The sequence below is a fragment of the Bacillus rossius genome, chromosome 11 (genome assembly GCF_032445375.1).
Source record: "Bacillus rossius redtenbacheri isolate Brsri chromosome 11, Brsri_v3, whole genome shotgun sequence".
Lineage (NCBI taxonomy): Eukaryota > Metazoa > Arthropoda > Insecta > Phasmatodea > Bacillidae > Bacillus > Bacillus rossius.
Genome location: NC_086338.1, coordinates 32,123,188 through 32,134,921, shown reverse-complemented (window position 1 = coordinate 32,134,921; position 11,734 = coordinate 32,123,188). Strand labels below are relative to the sequence as shown.

Below are 11,734 nucleotides of genomic sequence, written 5' to 3'. Positions count from 1 at the left end.
TTAATAAAATTTTTACCATTACAATATTTAAATTTAAGAACCGAAAACTGCTAAAATAGCACTACTTTACACCTTAAAATCCAACTGGTTATGTCTCAACAAAAGTAAGAGCTGATAACTTCAGTGCGGAAATATGACCCACGTCCTGTCCTCAGTTCGCATCCCTACAGCGCCGCAGCGGTGTCGCAGTCCGCGAGTTTTCGCAGCAGTCAGCTGATGCGCGCGCACACACACACACAAGATGGCGGCGGCCGGCGCGCGGCCAGTGCAGAATAAGAATGTTATCGCACTTCCCGGAGATAAGGGCCTGGCGACGGAACACTGGGGGACTGGCAGAGACGTTTCTTCAGTGTGTGTGTCGTCGGGCATGTGCGCGATTGTTCTCTGCGCGTGACACCCTGTGAGTCCCCGTGCCATGGCGTGTTGCTGAACGAGACCAGCACCTCTCGCAGGTGAGTCACCAAAATGTTTTCCCGTCTTCACGTTCTCGTTATCGCCTGTCATTTGTGGCTCAGCCGAGCCCAAGGTGATCTTTCATTCGGCCACGATATCGTGTTCCGCACACAAACAATAGTCTACGTTCTTCGAACGAACGATAACGCCATTGTTGGAACTAAAAGGGTTCATGTATCTTTAATTCTGACAATTATGCTGCATCCTCCGTACGTCGTCGAATTATTTTGCTAAAATATCTACATGTATCTTTATTCTTAAAAAATAAAAGGTTTGTAATGCCGTCTTATTCTTAACTTGACTAAAAATGTTACTTATGATGAGACCACAGTTTAAGAATTTCGAATTTCATAATATCAACACTGATTGTTACCAAAAGAGTAGTTATACGAAAGAACACTAATAAGCCTGGTACCTACGCTACTGTATTTGGTTAATTGGTGTGTATTTATAACACTGCTAAAAAAAAATTCCTATGCAATTTTTATACAAATGTGAAAGTTTGGATGTTTGTTACTCATTCCGTCTTTACTATCGAGTCGATGACAATGAAATAGAACAGAGTAGGTTATATAGATTTACTTTTTTTTCCCATATAAATGATGACGGTGCTTACTCAAACTAGATTTAAAAAAAAAATGTTTGTGGCGGGACATTCAAACATGTAAACCCATAAATTAAAATTTTTAATTTAAAATATTGAGAATTAAATTGGTACATTTGATCATGTATCTAATAATTTTAAAGTGCTTTAGTTCATTTGCATATACAATTTTAAAAATAAAAAGTTACGTTCTGTAAGCCAAAAATTATTACTTTACGCTCATTCTTTATTTAGTACTACTATGACAAATGTGGAAAATTTAGTCTGATCTTGCCAAAAATCAATATCAATTCAACTTAAAATCAATTAATCAACAGTACATGACCCTAGCTGATTTTTTGTAATTCTATCAGTCAAGATGCATGAAGTATGTGAACGCAATTAATTTGAACAAATATATTCATATTTATTTATTTCGCAGATGATGTGAAAACATAATGTATATAGAATTAAAACGTGTACGAATTAAAACTATACTGTCAATCATCATAAACCATTACAATAGCATACAAAAGAGTTATTTTAAGGACAGAACAAATTTTTATTGATAATTATTTATTGCTCAGTCGTAAATAGCTTTTATACTTTCACTGAACTTCATTTAATCATATTAGGTCCAAAAAATTACATTGCTATAAGACTACATGTTAAAATAGCGTGATTTTCGCAGTAATGTAAGTTGATTGATTACACGGAATATATCTGTGCACAAAAATTAATTGTGTAGTTGACTCACGTACAGTCCTACCGCAAATAAAAATAAAACATCGCCAATATTTATCAGGGTCGCCGAGAGAAAAGATAATTTTTGGAGGAGGGGGGGAGGGAGGGCAAAGGGACAAATGCCCCCTTAGATGCCCGTATGGGTAAAGGAAATTTATTAGTTGAGGAAACAATTACCCTCAATAAATAAAACATCTGCTATTTCAATTTTTGGTCTTCTGTGTTTCTAAAACACCTGCCGAACACCAATGACCTAAAAGAGCAGTGCTTGTTTGCGGATTAGCAGAAACAAGAATGTTTAGCGAGCACTGTAAGTTTGCGTCGGTCCTTGAACTTCTCCAGTTGGTGCCAATATCAAATTGGTAAATGTCTGCCAATAAAAAAACTAGCACTTTTAGTAATGAACATACTGTTGAAAACATTGATTGACCAACAATCTTTTAGATAAGGGGCCTCCAATCCTCACAGCCCTGACTGCAGGGCCGTAACTCTGGGGGGGGGGGGGGGGGGGCAAGCGGGGAATACGCCCCGGGCGCAAAGCTTTTGGGGCGCCGAAATCGCTTGCATTGTAATTCCTACTACAACTGGTAACCAGTAAAACGTTTTTTAACTTGCATGCCAGGAATGTCTAATCTGATTTTCAATATAACGTCTCAACATATTTATTTTTTAATACTCTGAGAAAAATGTTAAGTTCATCATTAACATAAAATATTGTAAAGGGAGAAGTTAGAAAGTTTTAATGCGTCCTCTATACGAATACAGTACAATGTTGTCAGAGAGGGTGGTACCACTGGCTGTGAGGAAGAGCATCCTCTATTTGCTATGATGATATCATCAAAATCTTGGTTGCAAAAAGGTCTCGCAAGTTGAATTCGAATATTTAAAAAACATTTATGACGACAATTTAATGAACAAGTCTAGTGATTATACGGACTACTTTATGGACATAGTGGGTTCATGCATGGAAGTTACAGTAGCACAGAAACTGTTACATGTAGGTACTGAAAATTATTAAATAGCACCATTTTTCCGTGGGAGGGGCCCCAGACCCCCCGCTTTATTGGTGTGGTATGTGCAAAACAAGAGGGGGGGGGGGGGGGCGCATGAATCCATTCATGCCCCGGGTGCCAGAGACTCTAGTTGCGGCCCTGCCTGACTGCTCCTCCAAGAGCCAACACCTAGCTAGTTCATCACACCAGCTTGCTGTAGAACTATGGCGGGCCGGATACCACCACGTCCTGTCCCCTAACGCTGGTCGCTCTGTTAGAAATTTCAGTAAATTTACGGACTCGTCAACGAGGAAAACACCTCAAAAACACGAATAGCTCTTCGTAACTTCACGCAAACTAATCTTCGTAGAAACTACGGTGGTTTCCATATTCCGAGTTTTGTGCTGCGTCGTAAACACACGCTTGGAATAAAGAGGAGTGATTTTGGTATGGAGACTTTACCAGTATTTGAATATTTTATTAATACGTCAAGGTCATTGTAGAGGAATTATGTTCATAACAGTTAACTCAGTGCCCGTCAATTTAAGACGATTAACATTAACTTACGAAGATATCTGGATAATTTGTTGCCATTGTTTTTCGTATATATTTATGAGATGCTGGCCTGCGGGCCTTAGTTTGGAGACTCTTGTTTTAAATAATGGAGGAAAAGCTCCAATTTAATTCATGTTTCGAACATAGGTTCATGCCATTTGAAACTATTCCAAATTGTGAACACACTGCGGGTTTATTTCCAAACGTGTGCATCGCTGTTCAAGTGTTCTGCGCAATTCCTGTAACAGCGTATGAGCGTTTGAGTAGTATGCACAAAAGTATGATTCTCATTTATAAATCTACCTCTTGGTTCTTGGCGGAGGAGTCAGTGTGGCCATTGGGCTGTGAGGATTGGAGGCCCCTTATCTAAAAGATTGTCGGGCAATCAATATTTTCAACTGTATGTTCATTACTAAAAGTGCTTTTTTTTTTTTAATTGGAAGACATTTGACAATTTGATATTGGCACCAACTGGAGAAGTTCAAGGGCCGAAACAAATGCATTTCATATTACTAATTGTTGCGAGTAATTACTAATTTTTAGGGACAAGATTATTATCATGTGTTGCGATAAAACCGAAATAACGCCGAAAAGCATTTCAATACTACAAAAAAAAACACCGAAATGCTAGTTAATATACAATAATGTATCAAAATGCAACTAAAATAATGAATTAAACAGCATTTGAACAAAGCTTTAACGCACTTAAATAATTATTTTAATTTATTAATTTCAATAATTGTAATTTCTTGAGCATGAATTTTGTACTAAAATGTGACAATTAAATAGACTGAATTTTTTTATTTTTTTATTTTTTGCTATACTTGTGCTTGTATTTCTTTATTAGATGGACATTTTTACATTGTTGACGTTGGTACCTTTTTCAAACACACAAATACTTGGCGATATTTTTTATTCAGAACATGATGATTAAAAATGGCATCAATTGTTAATAATAAGGGATCTATTTGGTAAAAAAGAAATACGAAATAATTTGATACAGATAGAAATAATTTGATCATTTAAATAATGCTCAATCTTCAATATAAAATAAAATAAAAAAAAATATATATACCCGAAATTGCCTGTTTTAAAAAGGAAATAGATTTACAAATAAAACAAAAAAAAAAAAAATCTTGTCTCTGCTAATACGTATTTGAATGTTTGTGATGCAACCGAATTTGGTTTTCTGAAATTAATTACTTATATTTCGTTTTGAGTCTATAGTAAAAGTTATTACTATTAATATATATCGTAATTTGTTTGAACATATACATACAGAAGAAGAAATCATAGTAATGACTAATGTATTGTCAGAAGCAATTTCATATTGATGAAATTGTGGATGACATTTGAGCGGATTTTTTTTTAGTAATCCAACAATGCACACATATTTGAATTTTTTTTTTGAATTGTAAAAGGGATTTTGAATGTAAAAGATACTATGTTAAAAGGCAAATACAAATACCTTCTTGTATTTTTGTAGCTAGGAAATATTTTAGATATGTTCAAATGATCGATGCATTGTTGCAACATTCTTCAATATTGATAGTTTTGGTATAAGTGCTGTGATGCAAAAAAAATAGAGAGAGAGAGAGAGAGAGAGAAACATACTATTTTAACTACCCAGGGGCCATAAATTCTCTCGCCGCCATAGTTCGAATACATTTTAGACGAAGTGTAACCACTCTTGTCTCTGAAGCAAATCAAGTGATAAGTAAGATATCGAATATCCTGGATAAACAAATCCATGCATTTAAAAAATCGAAACTAAATCTTTGGTAGCCGAGCTAGCACAGGGAAATTTTGCGAATATTCGTACCATAAAGGTTTCACCGTGGTACACTAGGCTCTAAACGTGTATGAAGTACCATTATATTGGTACGTCTAACACCCCTGGGTCACATCGGCGAGTGTTAACACGATCTGCACACGAAGGTCAGCCTTATCGCTGCACCTGTGACTCACTCCAGCAAGGCCACTCGCGAGAGTGTGGCGACGTGCCCAGTCCGTCCCAGCAGGGAGACCTAAGATGCACATAAAGTTCTGCCACTCCCGATTACACCCGAACCATTCACCTTCGACCAACTTCGAGATTTGTTTTATTTTTGCGCGGGACAAATGGATTCAAATATTAAAAGTGGTCGGTTAGGTTAGCTACATTAAAATAAACAGAGAAATATAAATATATATAAATAAACCCGAGGTTGGCCGAAGGTGAATTGTTCGGGTGTAATCGGGAATGGCAGAACTTTATGTGCATCTTAGGTTTCCCGTCCCTGCAGCAAGCGAGCTCCGGTGCGAGCCCCCATCAGACACCGCATCGGTGCAAGCCCCCATCAGACACCGCATCGGTGCAACTAATACCACGGCACAGTCGCTTGAATATTTCTTCTCCTTACCTATCTTAAAGCCATGAGTGTGCGGGAGAGGTCAAGGTAGGGAAGATTCTTAAGTGCGTCTCAGGCCGAAGCCTATACGCTCTAATCATGCAGGAGAGGTAGCATGCATCGTGTGCTAGGAGGGGGATTGGCCAGCCATGGCTGTGATTGGCGCCATGACTAACTCCCCTCACTGACTATCCTAGACTAGAACTAGATAATTTTGGCCCAGGTAAAACCTGCATGGACACAAGGAAAACCATGGGCTCATTTAATGCGGGGTGCAAAGGTCATGCATTATGCGTGCAGGTTGGTTAGGGGAAACAGAATGGTGGATCTGGATGAAGAGATGTACAGAGTAGAAAATAGTCTACCATGCGGGGGGGTTGGGGGCTTGGACATTGCTGTCCGCATTGGTTTGGGTGGCACTGCTTGTTTCGAGGGCGACTTTCGTCGTTTCCCGCCGGGCTGCCAGCCGAGTACATATCTACATCTTTGGAATTATATATTTTACCCCCCTTTCATTGCACAATGTTTCAAACCGATAACTACTACGTGTAAAGTCGAGTTCATGAACTTCGCAATAACACAACCAGTTCAATACGACTCTTTTTTTCTCTCTCTCTTTCAAATACCCGTTTATTAACTATATACGCAAGACGCGAAATCGTAATGCAAGCATCGCTCAAATTTTAACCTCTTGCGTTTCAGCTTGCGTTTCCGACTTCCGTATTAAAAGTGGAGTGTTGAAAAAAAAAACATTTTTAAGACGCGGGTGTTTTATGCGTAGAGAGCCACAATTATATGCTTTTATTGTATACGTCACGTTTTCAGTTGTTATACTTTCGCACAGTGAAAGACAATAACAATTTCAAATCAAATTATTAGCAGTGTCAAATAGTTTAATGATAAACATTTAAAAATGAAAAAAAATTCTCTAGGAAGAAATTAGTTTAAACTATTTTAGGTAATTCTAAAGGCCACCGTTGGGGGTCCTAAACCATCTGCACTTCCCTATGTTCTTTAGGTTTATTTATCAATTTATTTAATGATATTAGAAGAAAAAACTAATGTTTCGCTCAGAAAGACTGATCACTAATAGTGGTACTCGGGCACCAATCTACCTAACTGAAATACTAAGGATGCAGGAATACTATCTGGTCTATCTCACTATCTAACATTTAAACTAAACTTGACAGTTTCAAAACTTATATAATTCGGTGATGCAAATTCTTACATCAAGACTATCAAAATGTGTCACTTAACGCACAGTGTAATTGGTTTTACTCCAAAGGTTATAAATATAGATACGTGACAAATAAATTCTTTTCGTCGTAGCATCAAAATATATCTCAAGCTTGATAAACTTATCAAAGGTAGATGCAAACATAGCTAATCTTATTGGTATCATTTGAAACAAACATTTTTTTCCAGTAAAGCAAAAACAAATTAAAACTTATTCCAAGCTATGAGCAATCATAGAGCACAATAAAATTGAGTTTCTGAACAATTACAGGAACCTCTGGCAAATAATAACGTAAGTGCAGTTTAAAAACTAATGAAAGAAAAAAAAAATCATGTGCATATATAAAATCCAAATTTCGATACGTTAGGTTCCAAATGTTATGTAAGCATGATATTTCAGATACTATTTTATCAAGACATTTTAACACTTTCTTACAATCAAACAAAACGCCTTACGTACCGTTTTTTCACGCTTTGAAATACCTGAATCGTTCTTCTTATAATATTTACAACCTAACCTGATAATCGTAGTCCTCCTATCGCCGAGAGGCAATTAGTTTCGTCGTGGTGACTATTCCAGGGGAATATTTCAACATGATCAGCTGCGAAAGTTGCACTTCGTGGTCATGTGACATCTACCACTCTTCTTACAGCTAACGGTGTATTCACGAATCCAAGTCAAATCACATAGCGCCTCTTGAATGGCTAAGTGCTACCAAAACTACAAGTTATTTTGGTAGATCGCTGACGACACCAATTTCTTGGTCGCGAATTAATTTCTGGTAGGAGCTTGGTAATTGCTATCATTTCTTGAGGACACTGCGTATTTCAAATAAACAACTCGACGTAGTACCTAAAAACCCAGTTCAGTAGCTTTATCGCGATGTGTGCGTACTGAGCTATAGCAGTTTCTTCAACACCGACGACTATTTCTCTTCTCGGAGAAATACCATAAATCTTTTGCAGATTCTAGAAGCAACTAAAGTATATTTGGAGTTCTCAGTCATAATATTCTTCGCGCTTATATTATATGCATCTTTAAACTCAAAATGAACGAGAACTGACTATAACACATCCAACTAACTCTGCTATCCATTCTACTAAAAACTTTCGAAAAAAAAATTTCTTCTCCTTACAGAGCAGTTGTTTCCCAAAAATATTTCATTTACATAACATACAAATATAAAAGACAAAATTCCAAAACTATTTGTCTGAATCAAAAATCAGCTGATTTTTAAAGTATAAATATTTGAAGGCCGTAGAGTAAGATTAATATTTTTTTATCATAATGTATTCAGTTCGGTGCCAAAACTTTAATTGAATTTTCATATTTTGCATAGGTATAATAAATTTGCTTACGCCATTGTTTGCGCGTTGCGTTCCTTACGTAGTTTCTAACCCGACCTGATACGTTATCTTCAAGATATTAATCTTACATCACTGTCGAATATCATAGCATAAGAGCTGACTATGTTTACTCAGCTTAGTCAGTACTTTAAAATATTGTTACGATCGCGCTTGGCTGCAGTGCTTGGCATCGCCGATCTCGTTCGGCCTGTCTGCGCCCCCTTCCACCCGCATTCTCTCCCTGGTATCTCGTGTCATACTATCTCGCGAAATCCTGACCTTCGCAGCGCGCACCTGCCTCATATTGAGTTACTTAAAAGAGGCCGCAATGCGGCATAAAAGGACTCAGACATGTTTATCGGCTCGTTTTGTGGGAACACGATGCTTGTTGCGTTCATCTGTGTTCTTTGAGCAGCCGCCGCGTCCTTCGACAGGACTCACGACGCATTTCTGGACATTTCGACGGCGAAGGTCGCGCGATATCTCGGAGACATTCCCGATTGTTCTGGACGGGAACCCAAGGGCTATATAAGGAGGTTGGGCCGAGCTTCGAGTCAGTCAGTCGGTGACTGAGTGAGTTCTCCCGCGGCGGAGTTTCCGGGCGATAGTGCCGCGGGTGCGGCAGAGTGGCGAAGTCCTTGGACGAAGGTTCCAGGGCAGGGAGTGAGTGAGTTCAGTGGAGTCGGGAGTTTTCCCGTGGCGGAGTTTCCGGGCGATAGAGTCGCGGGCGCGGCGGAGTCAGTGAAGTTCCGAGTGAGGCGTCGAGTGGGATCTCAGCGAAAGGAAGTGCGTCGGCGGTGGCGGAGTGCGGCGACGGAGTCCTGCGGCGGAGACCCACGAGGGGTGCTGCGGTGAGAGTTGCGCCAGAAGTGCGGCCCAGCGAGGTGTGTGAAACGAGTGACTGGGGAATTGACATTTCTTTACCTGTAATTATTTATCTGCCAATTTAGAAGATTATTTGTAAGTGACAACTAGTAGTAATAAATAAAACTGTGTGTGTGATAAAAATCTATTAATTGGGCTATCCTTTACGAACCCGCGGTAAATCGTAACAATATGTATTTTTTATAAATCTTATAATTTTTATCTAAAACCTTTGTGTGAAACAATTTTTGATAAGACGAAACATTTCTGCTAGGGATGAAGAAAAAAACAGGGGTAGAATTTAAAATAATCATAATTTCGGCATTATGTACACTATTAAATACGTTCTTTTTTTTATTGTAAAACCTTAAACATATTATCGATAACTTTCGTTCGAAAACATTTTTTATACAACAAACCATTCTTCAAGGAAAAAACAAGTGTTGAAGGACAAAAAATTAATTAATTCCCTGAGTAAGCACAACATCAAATCCGTTAATATTGTTTGTAAGCCTTATAAATGTTAACTAAAACGGGCCAGAAACATATTTGATAGAACCAACCATTGCTGCTAAGGGTGAAATAAACAGGTGTTTAATTTAAAAATTCATTACTCTCATATAATTAGGTAAACTATAAAATCTAAGACAATAACTTGTAAATCTTCTAAAAATTTATCCAAAACTTTGGTCTGAAACAATTTTTAATAAGGCGACCCATTACTGCAAGGGGTTGATAAAACCAGGGGTTGGAATAAAAATAATAAAATAATAAAACGTAACATGTTCAGAAAGACAAAAACAATCGTAACATTTTTAGTAGTTATAATATCAAATCCGTTATCATTTATTGCTAAAATTCTAAACATTATCTAAACACATTGGCCTAAAGAATTTTTGATGGAACGAGCTATTGCCATAAAAATAGGTGTTAAAAAAATAAAAACTTACTCACAATTCATTGAATTTATTTTAAACAATTTTAATTTTATCTTAAACCTTGGTCAAAAGCAAAATTTTATACGACCGTGTATTAGTTCAAGTTAAAAAAAAATCATAACTACTTTAGTAGGTAGAATATTTAATTCTTCGTAAGCTATTCAATGCTGGATTCACCGAATTAATAACATTAAAAACATTTTTATAAAAATATGAAAAACATTTTTATAGATCATATAGGATCTACAAGACACATAGGATATAATGTACATTAAATTCTTTAAATGGTCCAGATGTTTATAGAAGTTGCCAGAACATTTCCAGAAGAAAAATAAAGGTAGCCTACTTCGAAATCTCCTATGCCTGTAGGCTGTACCCAAAGGGATTATTTTTACTATGAATGTTCAAAAACATGCATATCTACCTCCATGCTAACGAACGCAAAATTGTATAAAGGAGCTAATGATCTTTAAACGGATGGACAGATTTTCATCAAACATTGCTAAGAACCATCCCGATAAAACCAGCCATTCGAATAAACATAACCGGATTAAAATCGGTCCATCCTTTTGGGAGTTACGATGTCACAGAAAGGTACACAGACAGACAGGTTTCGAACTTATGACACCCCTATTTTTGCGTTCGGGATTAAATACATATTATCAAGAAGTGACATAAAATAAAATATAACACTAAGATACCAGAAATACATTGAGTCTACATATTTTTACATATAGTAAAAAGTACCAAAATTCTACTTTTATGATACCTGTAGAACATCATTACTCGTAAACTTATAAAAAGATTTCAGTAACTCAAATTCATGAAACTGTGGTTTGATGGTAACGACGGTGGAAAGGTGCATCACAAAAGATTGAACCAAAAGTTCAAAAGACGCGAACTTTTGTACAGTTTCCTGAACTTCTGACGGGGACTGTAGATAAGGCCAGGAAATGCGACGGCTGACTTCCTCGCAGACCGCGGTGACGTCAGACTGTGACGTAATAGGATGGCCGGCTGTATCCTTGTCACCAGCAGTGTTGGGTTGCATGCTGAGGACTGAACTGCCTTTCGTCAACTTTTTTTACCGTGGAATTTGTAACAATCCTAACATATAAACCGCCACGTGATAAATACTGCATATCATTTACAGTGTTTTTTTTATGAGTGTCTATGGACAGCCATCACCAGTGCTTTTCATGACTCAGCGCTGAGATGTAATCACCCTCACAGGAGGTCCTGGCGTTTTCGAGTCTCTGTCCGGGCGATCTGAGCTCTGTTTTGCGTGGTTCCCCCGACGTAGCTGTGAAGATTTTCCTGTCTCGTGCAACGACGCTATTTCATCGGCATTCGATCGTTAGCGTTCATAACTCTGGCATGAACATAGTTTGAAAATATCGATATATCTTAAGATAAATCAGCAAAAACCTTCGACGAAATTTAAATTCCAGTTTGGCTTTAAAACTTCTCAAATTTTCCGGGAAGGCATACAATTCACCCCTTTTTTCCCACTAGCCTTAACCAACAAAAGTAAATGTCCCAGGGTCCCAGAAACTCGAGGGCTGCATCTGCATCGACGTTTCGGTTTAAATTTCAGTCGACATCTGCAGGGTAGCATAGTTACTTAACCAC

At 37.7% G+C, this 11,734-nt stretch overlaps 1 protein-coding gene across 1 annotated transcript in view; it reads left to right on the top strand.

Moving 5' to 3' along the window:
* The first annotated feature begins 304 nt into the window (after positions 1-304).
* LOC134536758 (phosphatidylinositol phosphatase PTPRQ-like) overlaps positions 305-11,734 on the top strand; it is a 99,813-nt gene continuing 88,383 nt past the window's right edge. Inside the window, exon 1 of the mRNA XM_063376668.1 lies at positions 305-452. The gene's annotated coding sequence lies outside the window, so the exon portion shown is untranslated. The remainder of the gene's footprint in view (positions 453-11,734) is intronic.